This window comes from Elephantulus edwardii, unplaced genomic scaffold (genome assembly GCF_000299155.1).
Source record: "Elephantulus edwardii isolate Elephantulus edwardi_28Jun2011 unplaced genomic scaffold, EleEdw1.0 scaffold00151, whole genome shotgun sequence".
In the NCBI taxonomy this organism is placed as follows: domain Eukaryota; kingdom Metazoa; phylum Chordata; class Mammalia; order Macroscelidea; family Macroscelididae; genus Elephantulus; species Elephantulus edwardii.
In genome coordinates this window covers 5,216,749-5,231,823 of record NW_006399901.1, presented here as the reverse complement: position 1 = coordinate 5,231,823, position 15,075 = coordinate 5,216,749, and the positions used below count along the sequence as shown (strand labels likewise).

General features: G+C 43.7%; 1 pseudogene; it reads left to right on the top strand.

The window, feature by feature from the left end:
* Positions 1–3,864: 3,864 nt before the first annotated feature.
* Positions 3,865–15,075, top strand: part of LOC102872338 — a 50,140-nt pseudogene continuing 38,929 nt past the window's right edge.

Sequence of the window (15,075 nt, the reverse complement as noted above, 5' to 3'; positions counted from 1 at the left end):
TCTCTTTCAGTCAGTTGGCCAAGTGGTTGTTCTCCAGATTTCTTGGCACAACTTGGTGAGCACATCCAGGGCAGCATCTGTTAGCTCAAATACGTCAATTGGTATGCCGTCTATTCCTGGGGCCTTATTTTTTGCTATTTCCTTCAAAGCAGCTTGAACCTGAAGTATAGATAAACAAAGTGTTTAAGGGAATATTACACAATAATGAAAAAAGAAAAATGCTGCTACATTCTAAATCTAGAGGAATATTACACTTACGCTGAGCAGAAGCAGATAGACACCGAAGAGCATCTTTTTGTTTTGTTTTAAATTTGTATTGTGATTTTAATGAAAATTTACAGAAAAGATGGATTTTTTTTTGTTCATTCATTACTGCACTTTTCCCTCCCTACCCTCCCCCATTGCTTTTTAAAAAAAATTTAAAAATTAATTCATTGTTGCATAATTTCTTCCCTCCTCTCCTCATCCCTCCCACAGTCCACTTTGCTATGTGCCTCTTATTCTGGACTGTTGTCACACAAATAATAAGTAATCATATACTCCTTTTTAACAGCTCTTTCCTACATCTGTCATCATGTATGATTCCATTTGTGTGAAGGCCAAGAACAGGTGCAATGACTAGATGCTAGCAAAGGCCAAAAGATTGATTCCTCCCCTCACAGGAAAGAAGCACAAGGGTCTCCCGCATTTACCTGAGTGTTCGCATGTGTAAAAATTCATCAAACCACACATTTTTTTAATCAAGTTTAACGTGTCTGGTATGTGAAGGAAGGTCTCTGGCTGATGCAATGGCTTGTACTTGACAATAGAAAAGAAGCCCTAGTGGTTCATGTGCTGAGCCGCTGCTAACTGGACAGCAGGTCAGACACAGGCAGCACTCTCTCCGTGGGACAAGCATGGGCAGTCGGCTCCTGTCAAGATTTCAGCCTCAGACACTTGATGGAGGGTTGCTGTGAGTCAGAATGGCGATTCAAACTCACCAGGTGGTAGCACAGAAGAAAGGCCTGGCAATCTGCTTCCCTAAAGATTACGGCCAACAAAACCCTGTGGAGCAGTTCTACTTGGTCATCCACCAAGTCACCCTGAGTCAGAATGGACTCAATGGCAACAAATGTGCTTTTATTTTTGTTGTTCTACCAAAGCTAGATCTTGACACCATTATACCATTATAACCCCTTAGGACAGAGTAGAACTGTCCACGGGGGTTTTAAGACTGAAATAATTTTTCCCATTCAATCCTTCTTACACGTGCTGTTTTATAACTTTCATTACATGACCCAAAATGTAATCACACTTTCCCCACTTCCTCCCTGTGAGTCTCATATCCATTGGTCCTTCTAGCCTTCTATTTGCTGCCTTCAGGGCTTTATCCTTAAGCAAATGCTGTTCTTTTGGCCTTATACAGTTGGTTAGTGAAGTGAGTGTCTCCCTGGTTTTACTGTTCATCTCACAGGCTTGCCTATTGTTTGGCTGCAAGTGGAGCCAAGTGAGTTTTTTTCCAGAAGACGAATCAATGACTTTGAGTTGTGATATTAGGTGAACAGAGTGTTGTTGTTGGTAGGTGTCATCGAGTCAAATATGACTCTTAGAAGACCATATGTTCACTTCCTGACACACAAGAGCCCATTGCGGCAGTCACCGTGTCAATCCACCTCGTTGAGGGTCTTCCTCTCCTTCAACAACTCCCTTCCAGCATCATGTCCTTCTCCAAGGAATAGCCCCTTACAACAACAACATGCCCAAAGTAAGTGAGGCAAAGTCTCATCACTTTTGTCTCCAAAGAGCACTTCAGATGCACCCTCTCCAAAACGTATCTTTTTGTTCTCTTGCCCATCCATGGGATGTTCAGTTTCTTCAACACCACAGCTCAAGGCATCAGTTATTTTTCTGTCATCCTTATTCATTGTCTAGCTCTCAGAGGCATGGCAAGTAACAGGAAAAACTATGGCCTGAGTCAGACCCACATTATTCCTCAAACTAACATCATTATTCTTCAATAATTTGGAGAGGTATCTATATGCAGATTTTCCCAGTGCAGTGTGTCTCCTTATTTTCAGACTGATGCTACAAAGAGTGTTAATTGTGGGTCCAAGCTCCAAGCAAGATGAAGCTGTTGACAGTTTCAATCTCCTCTCCATTCATCATGACGCTTCCTATTGGCCCAGTGGTGAGAATCTTTGTTTTTTTGACAGTAAAATGAAATCCCTACTGAAGGCTGCATTCCTTTTTATTCTGCAACAGTGCTTCAAGTGCTCCTCACTTTCAGCAAGCAAGGACAAACGGGTATGTCTTGGGTAAAGCAAAGCCAGAATGCTCCTTAGAAGCAAGAATGGTGAAACTTTGTCTCACATACTTTGAACATGGTGCAAGGAGAGGCTATTCCTTGGACTCTCAACAAGATGGATTGGCACAGTGACAGCAGCAAAGGGCTCAAGTATGTCAGATACAATGAGGATGGCACAAGACAGGACAGGGTTCAGCTCTGTTGTTCATAGGGTCGCTATAAGTTGTACTTGACAGCACCTAACAACAACAAGGGCCATACAGCTGAGTGATCTCCTCTCGTGCAATTATGGCCCCTGAAAACCGCTGGAGGGTCAGCTATGAACCAGTTCCCACTTGACAGTTGAAGGACCATAGTCTCAAAGGGTCAAGGCTGACATTTTTTTTGGAAGGAAACTGCCACATCATTCTCCTTTGGTACAGCTGGTGGGTTCGAACCACTGAACTTTGGGCTAGTACCTGAGCACTTTACCCACTCTGCCACTAAAGCTCCTTTATGAAATGCCCCAGAGCAGCAAATCCATAGAGAACAGAAGTAGATTGCTGATTGTTCTACCGTGAGGAAAGAGGCTGGGAGTGAGAATGCTAACAGGGTTTCTTTGGGAAGTGATGAAAATGTGCTAAAATTAGGCAATGGTGTAAAACCATGAGTAAGCCTAACAGCTTGCAGTGACCACTTTCAGAAGAAGGAGTTGTGTGATGTGTCATGCATCAGCGCATCTGTTACTTTAATGAGAAGATGCTGATGTCATCAGAAGGAAGGAAGGAATCTTGGCTAGAGTCACATTGGCGACACGCAGACGCCCAGACATGAGCACAAGCTAACATTGCCAGACTTGCGGTAGTGGTTAGGTGCCATCTGGTCGACACAGACTCAGGGGATCCCCTGGGTGCAGCAGAAGGAAATCCAGCTCCATCCTGTACCCCCTTCACAGCTTTACTCTTTGAGCTCACTGTTTCAGCTACTGCTTTAGTCCTTCTCATTGAGCGTCTGCTTCTCTTTCATTGATTGACCCTCTACTTTTCCAAGCATGATGTCCCTTTCCAGGGACTGACCCCTTCTGATAATACACCCAAGCTCTGTGAGATGAAATTTTACCATCCCTGCTTCTAAGGAGCACCCTGGCTTCACTTCTAGAACAGATTTGTTCTTTTAGCAAATATTCAGTATTGTTTGCCAACATCACGACTCTAAAGCATCAATTCTTCTTTGGTCTCTTTATTCATTATTGTCCAGCCTTCACATGCATTTGGGGGTTGGGGGAAACCGATCCACAATTCATTGCCATCTCATCAGAAATGACTCATAGCTGACCCTCCAGTGGGTTTTCAGAGGCTGTAAATCACACAAGACATTGTTCGTCTTTCTCCCAAGAAGCAGCAGATGGATTCGAACTACCAGAGAGGAGTGGCCTTTGGGTTAGCAGCAAACCTCCCTGAGGTCTAGACCACCAGCACTCCCTAGTCGTGAGGCAATTGAAAATAGCATCCCTGGGGTCAGGTAGAGACTTCTCACATGAACACCCTGGGTTACTGTTATTTTTTTATCTGGGGACTCTCACCTGGGAATACTCAGTCAACATGGGGAACACTAAAAGGAGGACTGGAGAGGGGCCTGAGGCACAGCCTTCCCCCACTAAGCTCGAGCAGGGCTGGAGGGTGAGGGTGTGACTCAAAGCCATATCTGAACGATTTATTTTGGAAAATGGCACATGAGTGGACACCCATTATCCCTTCAACACAAATGACAGAAAAGTTACACCAAATCTTCTCAGCTGTTGGGATAAACAGAAGCTATCCCTCCAGTGAGAAATGGTAGCCTAGTGGTTAAGGAGCTGCATTGCTAACTCAAAGATGATGCTTCTCCGGTGGTTCGAATCTGCCAGCAGCCCCAAGAGAGAAAGATGAGCAATCTCCTCCTTCTGTGCGATTTTCACCCTCTGAAAAGCTGCTGGCGGCAAGGGTAGGGGTGCAGTCAGCTATTATTTTGGTTCCAATTTGACAGCAATGAGTTGAGTGAGTTACTGAGAAGAAGACACAAGCTTTCTTGAGTTTTCTTTTTAAAGGAAAAGAAAAAGTTGAAGATCACTGAGCTGGGTAAATCTGCCCATTTGACAGCTGGGCAAACTGAAGAGCAAAGAGAGAGCAGCATGTGTTCAAGCTGCACGAGAGGGTAGAAATCACTCAGAGAGTCAGGCTCCGGAGTCCAGAGTTCACCATCGCACTGACAGGCAGCTGCCTCGTGGACTTTTGGATCCTTTTTCTGTTTATCTGGCTGAAAATGCAGAAGTCTGAGACTCTTCGGACCCGCTTGCTGGTTGATCACAGCTTGGCCTCCTGCCCACTCTGATGTACCCTCAGCAGGGGGCAAAAGAACCATTCATTTAAAGGTTTTGCCCCAGTCCCAAGTCTAAGAGACAAGTAAGGTGAGAGGAACAAGTTAATCTTTACACTCCTGAGGGAGTGGCCTAGTAGGTAAGGAGTCGTGCTGCCAACCCAAAAGTACATGGTTCAAATCCATCAGCTGCTCTGTGGGAGAAAGACTGGCCATCTCCTCCTATGTGATTTACAGCCTCTGAAAATCTGCTGAAGCTCTAGGTTGGTTCCAATTTGATGTCACAACAAAACTCCTGAGTCTGAACAAACTGGTTGGCAGATGGTGTGGGGCTTTCTGCTTTCTCTTACATGAAATGAACTTTGACTTTTCAGGGAATGAATATCCGCAATACTGGGCTCTCTCACACACACCACGGTCATGAATAAGGTACAGCACTGGCTGTTTCATGCTACTATAAACATGCTCACTGTGGACATGCATCGACTTGATGGAATCTAACGCCAGCAGCTCCTTGTCATTGGACAAAATGCATAGGCTTACAGCTATGTCTTTACCAAGATCTCCTGCCCCCCCCCCAGATCTGCATTGTGATGTGGGTGGCATTTAGTTACATTTGGGGGGACATCGCCAGCTGAAAGCAAAGCCTCTACAGCTCTCTGTTTCTTTTTCTTTCTTGGCCCTTTGGAGATAGTTTTATAATGTTTGCTATCATTCATAATTTAATGGAAAGGAATTGTGCTACCAACCCAAAGGCACACGGTTCGATTCCATTCATCAGCTGCTCCCCGGGAGAAAGCTGGGCAATTTCCTCCTGTGCAATTTCCTCCCTCTGAAAACCTACCGGAGGGTCAGCTAGAGGTGGGTTCCAACTCAATGGGACACAACAACAACGACGACAACAACAACAACAACAACAACAACAACAACTGTAATACATTGTTTGGTGACCTGCTAGGTTTTATTCCTCTATTTAATTTTTTTTTCTTTACTTAATATTTTATACTTAGGAGTTCTGATAGCATAGTGCCTTACTTATTGTGCTGCTAACAGAAAGGTCAGTGGTTCAAATCTAGCCAGCCACCATGAGAAAGATGGGAAGATTTACAGCCTTTGAAACTCAATGGGGGGGGGCAGAATATGAGGTAGAATCAACTCAAAAGCAATGAGAATATTTTACGAAAATCTTTCTGATACTTCATAAGCACACTCATATGACCTCTGGTAGCTTAGTGGTAAAAAATTGCACTATCAACCCAAAAGCATATAGTTTGAATTCAAGATGGGCCATCTCCTCCTGTCTGGTTTACAGCCTCTTCAAATCCACAGGAGGGTCAGCTATGAGCAGGTTCTGACAGCACATAATAACAGCAACATCATCAAATCTATTCCAATTCAAATCTATTCTAACTCCCAATGACCCTCTGTTAGTTAGATCTCCAAGGCTGTAAGTCTTCACGAAAGGAGATTGCCCGCCTTGCTCCTACACACCCACTGGTGATTTTGAACCATCAACTTTCAAATATCAGTCCAATATTGTATATATTATGCTAGCCACACTCTGTATTTGTTTGCTAGCGCTACCTGCCAGACGGCTTCAAAAAATGAGCAACTTAAGATAATAAACACTTCTCGTCTTTCACATTTTCTGTGTGTCTGGATTTAGACGTGGCTGAGCTGGTGATTCTGGGCCAGGATTTCTCCTGCGGGTTCTGTGAGCCTGTCAGCCAGGCTGTGATCTTCCCAAGGAACGTCTGGCTGAGAGACCCACGCCAAAGTGGTTGTCTTGGTTAGCTACAGCTGCAATAACAAAAAATAGCACCAGTGGGTGACTTTAAAGAACATTTCTTTTCTCATAGTTTGGGAAGTAAAAAGTCCTGACAGGGCCTCTTGCCAGGTCATGAGGCGTATAGGCCTCTTTCCTCACCTCGGGGGATGGCTCACAGTCCTTGGCATTCTTTTGCCGCTTCTAGATGCATCTGTGTGGTGTCTTCCTCTGGGAAAGTGCATGTGTCTTTATCTATTCAGCTTTTTTCTGTACCTATTCTATACCCACTCATGCTCTTACCACAGAAAGGAAATCAATAGGAAGGTAATTTTCTAAAATGCCTTGGAACAAGATTAGACTAAAATTTCTTTAATATGGTTTGGTTTTCTCACCAAGGAACCCGTAAAATATCACACAACATGGGTGACCCTGGAGGACATTATGATAGTGAAATATCTCAGTCACAAAAGGACAAATACTGTGTAATACCACTGTTCTAAAACAGAACTAACATGAAGACTGGATGGAGAGAAACTAAAAAAAGAGGGGATAAATAAGGAACACTGCATTGGGACAGATGAAAGAAAGAACTGTTTCTAAAGAATATATGATTATGTATTATTTGTATGACAACAGTCCAGAATAAGAGGTGCATAGCAAAGTGGACTGGGAGAGAGGGGGAGGAAATGATGCAGCAATGAATGAATTTTTATTTTTAAAGTTAACTGGGGTGGAAGGTAGGGAAAAATGTGCAACAATGAATGAATGAAAAATCCAACTTTTCTGTAAACTAGTACTAAAACCACAATTTTTAAAAAATTAAAAAGATAGGATTTATAAAAGAAATTATTGTTATGTGCCATCAAGTCACAACCGGCTCAGAGCTGACCCTCCAGTAACTGTAAATTGCAAGGGAAAGGATTGCCTGTCTTCCTCCTGAAGAGCTGCTCGGGGATTCAAACCACTTGTCTTTGAGTTGGCAGTGCAAGTCCTTACCACTAAGCATCTGAACTCCTTTTAAAGGAAAGAGGTGTCTTTTTGTTCTAGAAGAGCATTTGAAAGTGATCTTTCTTTATCAGTTCCAAGTCTTCTATCCTCTTAGCCTAAAGGGACTATTGATACAGACTTCATTATCAAGCATTCTTTATTGATGGCTGACTTGCAGTCTGTAGAGATTCACTTCTATGAGTAACAAAGCAAACGTCATTACAATTACAGGAGAGAAAGAGGCAGAGGGGAGAGGGGAGAAGGGAGTGGGGAGAGGGGAGAAGGAGTGAGAGAGAATGAACCAAAAATGGATGTCAGGAGAGACTCTGAAACTTGCACTAGAGCATAAGGAAGTCAAAACCAAAGGAAGAAACACTGAAACAAAAGAGATGAACAGAAGATTTCAAAGGGCAGCTAAAGAAGACAAAACAAAGTATGATGTTGAAATGTACATACCCTGAACTGCCAGAAGAACAAACCAGTCTGTCCTAGAGAGGGTGAAACCAGGTTGCTCCTTAGAGGCAAAATTTTGAAGCTCCATCTGACATACTTTGGGCACGTGGCCAGGAGGGATCAGTCCACCATGCTTGGAAGGGTGGAGGGACAGTGCAGGAGAGGAAGACCCTCAATGAGATGGATTGACTCAGGAACTGGAGATGTGTGATTAGGCCTGTTGCAGACCATGAGATTGTTTCAGGATAGGGCAGATTTCAGAGCTAATGTGCATTGGGTAGTGAAGCGTTGCAGGAGACTGGATGCATCATAACAACACGGAGAGAAGAAGATGCATGGTATTTCGCAAGCTCAAAGAACTGAAGAACAAATTCAAGGCTTGATCTGCAATGGTGAAGTATTTCATGGACAAAATATTGGATAAACAAGAAGCATCAAGTGACATAGAGTCACAGTACCAAAAGAATTGGTTGACACTGAACAATTTCAGGGTAATAACGGAAGAAATTCGAGCTGTGCTGAATGCACTGGGGAAAAGTAAGGTCCCAGGAATTGATGGGATACCAATTGAGATGTTTCAGCAAATAAATGCAACCCTGGACCCGCGTGTCGGCTAGCCTTTGCCAAGAAATTTGGAAGACAGCTGTCTGGCCAACTGACTGGAAGAGATCCATATTTGTTCCCATTCCAAAAACAAGTTATCCAATAGAGTGCATAAATTACTAAGTAATGCCATTAATATCACATATAAATAATATATTGCTGAAGATTATTTTTAAATGGTTGGAACAGTATATCAACAGGGAATTGCCATAAATTCAAGCTAGAGTCAGAAGAGACCATTGCACAAAGGATACCATTGCTGATGTCAGATGGATCCTGGCTGAAAGGAGAATATCAGAAAGACACTTGCCTTTTGTTGACTTTGAAAGGGCATTTGACTGTGTGGATGATAACAAAGTATGGATAACATTTATAAGAATAGGAATCCCAGAGCACTTAATTATGCTCATGTGAAACCTAGATACCAAGAAGCTGTTGTCTGAGCATAACAAAGGAATAATGCATGGCTTAAAGTCAGGAAAGGTGTATGTCAGGGTTGGACCCTTTATCTATACCTATGCAGTCTTTATGTTGAGCAAATAATATGAGAAACTGGACTATAAGAGGAAGAATGTGATTTCAGAATTGGAGGAAGACTCCAGTCAACAACAGGCATTATGCAGATAACTCAACCTTGCTTGCAGGAAATCAAGATGACTGTAAGCACTTCTGAAGAAAAATCTAAAACTATCTACAGCCTTTAATATGGATTACATTTCTACATGAAGAAAATTTCTCACCGTTGGGCCAATAAATAGCATAACAGATGGAAAAAAAGATTGAAGTTGTCAATGATTACCTCTTACTTGGATCCACAATTGGCAGCAATAGTAGCAAGAGTCAAGGAATCAAAAGACATGTTACGTTGGAGAAATCTGCTGTCAAAGACCTCTCTCATCTGCTAAAGAATAAGGACATAAGTTTAAAGACTAAGGTGCACCTGACCTGATTCACAGTATTGCTTCATATGCATCTAAAGATTGAACAGTTTATAATAAAGACTACTGAAGAATCAATGCGTTTGAACTGTGGTGTTGGGGGAAAGTATTGACTGTAACATTGACTGCCTAAAGAGGAAGCAAATCTGTCTTAGAGAAAGTGCAAATAGATTGCTCCTTAGAGGCAAGGATGGTGACTCTGTGTCACATACTTTGGGCATGTTGTCAAGAGGGGCTAGCCCTTAGAAAAAGACATCATGCTGAGTCAGTGAAAGAGAGGAAGACCATCAAAGAAGTGGACTGACACAGTGACTGTGACAACGGGCTGGAGCATGTGGGCGATCACGTGGACAGAGCAGGACAGGGCAAGGTTCCGATCTGTTGTTCACAGAGTTGATACGAGTTGCAATGGACCCAATACCATCTAGCAATAGATAAGATCTTCTGACCTCATACACATGACAATCTTTTTGGTGAGCAGGAAGGAAAACCTTGTTATGTGTGGTGAATGCCCTGGTTCAGCCTCCCTTGTTTGGACAAAGAATTGAACCAGGGGGGAGATAGCAGAAAAATCTGGCCTGGACAAATTCCCTGGTTCTGGCCTGTTGAAAAAGAATCCTGGTGTGGGCTGAGCCCTTGTCAGTGCCTGTGAGGAGAGAGAGCTGACCCCTGTCAGCACTCAAGAGGAAAAGCAAGGAGAGAGGAGTGAAGGTGAGAATGGAACCAGTTTTCTTAGAAAAGGTACGTACAGAGAGTGAGACAGGTCATCTCTCCAAAAGTAACACCCTCGTGCCACAGGTTTCACTGCCTAGTGTAGCTGGTTCACCTCCCCAGTCAGGCTCTAAGTCTGGGCCAATGCGGTGATGTCACGGGGAGTTCACAATCTGATGGCTGGTTCGAGTATTTTGTTCTTGATACCAGTCATGCACCTAAAACACTAATCACGCTGCTTTGGAGACAACCTTTAATCTGCATGTCAGGAGTTTTGACCTAATGTTGTTATTGCTGTTGTTTTGTTGTTGTTAGGTGCCATTGAGTCAAGTTCAACTTATAGTGACCTTGTGAACAACATATTTGCACCCTGTCCTGCCCTGTGCCATCTTCATCACACACTTGAGCCCATTGTTTTGGTCACTGTTTCCATCTACCTTGTTGAGGGTCTCCAGTGCTTCACCATGTTTGCCTCCAATGACCATTCTGGCTTTACTCTTTCTAGGACATACCTGTTTGGGGTTTTTTGTGGTTTTTTTGGCATGGACATGGAACATTCACTACTCTTCTCCAATACCACATCTCAAAGTTGTCAATTCTTCTGTCATCCTTATTCATTGTCCAGCTCTCAGATGCATAGCAAGTGACTGAAAAGAGCATGACCCAAATCAGGTTCACCTTAGTCTTCAAGGTGACATCACTGCTCCAAGCACTGACATCAGTGTTTGAAGAAGTCCCTGAGAGTGGACTTGCCTAATGCAATACACATCTCTTGATCTCCTGACTGCTGGTCTCAAGGGTGTTGGTTGTGGATTCAAGTAAGATGAAATCATTGACAATTCTATCTTTTTGCCATCTATCATGATGTTGCTTATTGGTTCAGTAGTGAGACTTTTTGGATCCTTGATATTAAGATCCCTACTTTTCACTGAATGTGGCTTGGCCACTTTATTTGACTCTTGCCTTCCATTGGCTCCAAGTACGAGCTTCATTTGATTTTATCTCATTGGTATCCGCCTTAACATTTTTTCCACCCAGTTTTGCATCATTTACCTAATTCTGACACCATTGAGTTGGAACAGATTCATGGCTGACTCTTCTGGGTTTTCAGAGGAAGTTAATCACTGGGGGAGATTGCCTATCCTTCTCCCTTGGAGCAGCTGGTGGATTTGAACCTAGTGCTTTTGAGTTGGCAACGCAACCCCTTACCACTAAGCCACCAGAACTCCCTAATTCTGACCTAACAAATCTTAATTGAATTACTGTTAGGCCTGTTCTGAAACATAGACTTTATTGTTTTTCCTCTTTATATTGTGAGTTGAATAAAACCAATTTTCTTTCCTAGCAAAACTGGCATTCAGCTAATTCAGGCACTCCCTGGTATTCCGTCCTAGTGGTGTTTGTTGTTTTTTTTTTAACAATCGCTGTTTTAGTGGTCTAAAAAAACCTTTCAGGTGCCATGTGTGTGCTGAGAGATAAGAAGAGTGACCACAGCTTGGAGAAGACCACCGTGTACATCCCTGGAGGATTACATATCTAACCAGACACATGTCTTCTTGAAGAGGGAAACACGTTGCCTGATGTGTGAGGACTAAGCATGGAACTGGAAAGAAGCCGTTTTAGAGACTAGCTATCCCTGCCTCCTGGTGTGCACAATCCCTGTAAACGCTTCTAAAAGTGCTGAGTAAATGAACGCTTCTTTATATCCTTGACTAGTAGGAGAACGAACAGGTTCGTCTTGGAGAGGGTGAGACTAGGCTGTTCCTTGGAGGCAAGGATTCTGAAGCACTGTTTGACTTACTTTGGGCCTGTTACCAGAAGGGATGATCATTGGAGAGGGATGTCATGCTTGGGAGGGTGGAGAGACAGCATAGGAGAGGAAGACCCTCGATGAGATGGATTGATTCAGTGACTGTGGTAATGGGGGTAGGTGTGTCAGAGACAATGAAGTTGGCTCAGGATAGAGCAGGGTTCAGAACTGTTGTACATAGGGTCACTATGAGTCGCAGGCAACTTGATGGCACATAACAAACACTTACAAATTGTTGTTGATGTGTGCCATGGAGTCAGAACCAACCCACAGCTGACACTCTCGGGGGTTTTCAGAGGCATTTAACCACATGGGAGGAGAGTACCCCTCCTTCTCCCATGAAGCAGCTGGTCGATTTGAACTGTGTACCTTCAGGATTGCAGCCCAGCTTCCTGCTAACAGGCCACCAGAGCTCCCAACCTAATATATTCCCCCAAATGTTCCCTTCCTTGGAATAGATTTGGGAAGTTTATAGCCTCTGTCTCCTATACAACATCTTATGACCAATCTTCTGCTTTCTCTCTTCCAACCAGTCTCCAAGACTGGTTTTTCTGATGTCAGAAGCACAGTTTTCCAGCAACATTCTTGGCTATTATCCAGAAGGTTGGAGGTTCAGGTCCACTCAGAAGCACCTTGAAAGAAAGTCTTGCTGTCTACTTCCAAGAACACAATCACTGCAGACCCTGTGGCCGAGAGGAGGATTAGCAGGAAGGAGAACATGGGGAGGCATTGGGGAAAGTGTTCACGACATTGTGGCTGTTATGATTAATGTTGTGAAAGCAATGGATGTGAACGGCTAAATGGAATAGCCAACTGACTTTGTAGACTTCCTTTCAAATCACAATATAAAAATAATTAAGTAAATTTAAAGCGTGCCTTTGGAATTGCAGCGGTTCGAATCCACCAGATGCTCCAATGGAGAAGGAGGGACAATCTTTTCCTGTGCCAGTCAGATTCGACTCGACGGTACACACAACAAAAGATTAAAATTATTAAACAAGTTATGAGAATACGGAATGGAAAAGACTCTATGGGAAGAGAACACACTAGAAGGGCCCCTTGCAGCGGGATCCCTCGTCCCCTCTCGGAGTCCCCTAGCCAGGGGAATTTCACCTCTCCTTCCCCCTCCACACCCCTCCTGGCAGCAGCACACAGCCATAGGCTGTCTCCACAAAATGACCCAGAATGAGCACACCAGCTGTAGCTGGAGCCTGAGGCAAAAGGAGAAATCAGCAATTTGCTACTGATTTGTGTCTTTATTTAAAATATCACGAGAATGTGTTTCATCATGGATTTTTTTACATTAATTTTGATTTCCTAAAATATTGTGTTAAAATATTATTTCTCTTGCTTTCTATTAAAAAAAAAAAATAAACCCCAAACCAACTTCCTTTAAATTTTGCATCCTCTCTCTGTTCCTAATCCTGTCCCTCAGGCTTCTCTAAGGGATCATTTCTGGTTTTATGATGATGTGACAGATCCAGTTCCACAGTGCAGAGGGACCTTTACTGTATTAGAGTGAACAGGGGGAGCAGCAAATGGGTAACATGCTAAGTTACTAACCAGAAGTGTCTTGGAGAAAAGGTCTGGCACGTTATTTCTGAAAATAACTAACTAACTAACTAACTAACTAACTAAAAGTCAGCTTTTGTAAATGTTTTGAAGCCCAAGTCTACTTTGACATACATGGGGTCATGAGTGGTTGGGGTCAACCAGGTAGAAGATGTTGTTAGGTGAGTTCAATCTAACTAGATTGCATGGTGGTGGTGGTTGTTATGTCCCGTCGAGTCGCTTGCTATGCACAACAGTCCTGAATCCTGCCCTATCACGAGCCAGCTTTATCATCTCTGACACACCTACCCGCATTATGCCAGTCACTGAGAAAATTCAACTCATCCAAGCTCTTCCTCTTTTGTGCTGTCCCTCCACCCTTCCAAACATGATAGCCCTCTCCGAGGACTGGTCCCTTCCGGCAACATGCCCAAAATACATTACCCAGAGCTTCAAGATCCTTGCCCCCAAGAAGGAGCCTGGTTTTACCCACTCCAAGACGAACCTGTTTGTTCTCCTAGCAATCCTTGATATATTCAATACTCTTCTCCAATACCAAAGCTCCAAAACATCAATTCTTCTTTTATCATCCTTAGGCATTCTTCTGTCAGTCTTTGACAAATTTCTGATGCATAGCAATTAATTGTAAAGACAGCAGCTGGATTAGGCACGCCTTACTTTCTAGACTGATATCATTGCTCTTCAGTACCCTAGAGAGGTCTCTGACAGCAGATTTCCCCAATGCAATTAATCTTTTGATTTCCTGGCTATGAATTTCAAGAGTGATTGTCTCAGAATGACCCTATATCAAAGACCTGGAACCCTGGCCTCTCCCGCACCGTCCTCACGACCTCCACTAGGCTCAAGCCTCTGGTTGCTGTCACTGTGTCCATCCATCTCTCTGAGGATCTTCCTATCTTTGTCCAGGCATAAGGTCTTTTTTCAAAGATTTGAAACATACCCAAAGTACATGAGACAAGGATTTCTCAGTCCTGACTCAAAGGAATATCCTGGTTGCACAAAGGAGGTAGATACTGAAAAGATACTGAACCCTGCCTAAGGATGGGGTGAGTTGTTTAGTGGGAGTGTCTGGCTTTTGGTTACACTACCACCCAAAGACATGTAGGTCAAATCCACTGGTTGCTCTGCGGAAGAAAGATAGGCAGTCTCCTCCTGTGCACTTTATTGCCTCTTAAAACCCACCGGAGGGTCAGCTACGAGTTGGTTCTGACTTGATGGTACATAACAACAATAATCTGGCCTGAGCTGATGGCAGAAGAGAGGAAGGACCCTCTGGTAGAAGGAAGTGAGGGGTTTAGGATGGCCACCAGGAAGAGAAGCTATGGATGGAGGAATTAGACCCTAGTTCACAGGGTGTGGGAGTCAGCCAGGGTGGTGATCTGATTTACGTGATGATGTGTGGATGGACTGGAAGAAAAAAGGGGAGATGAGTGAACACACCACAGCATTTGTTTAGGACCACCACCGCCGCCACCACTGCCATCACCTCCTCTACCACCGCCGCCGCCACCGCTGTCACCTCCTCCACTGTTGTCACCACTGCCGCCACCATCATTACCATCACCACTACCACCACCATCATCACCACCACCACCACTGTCACCACCACCTCTGC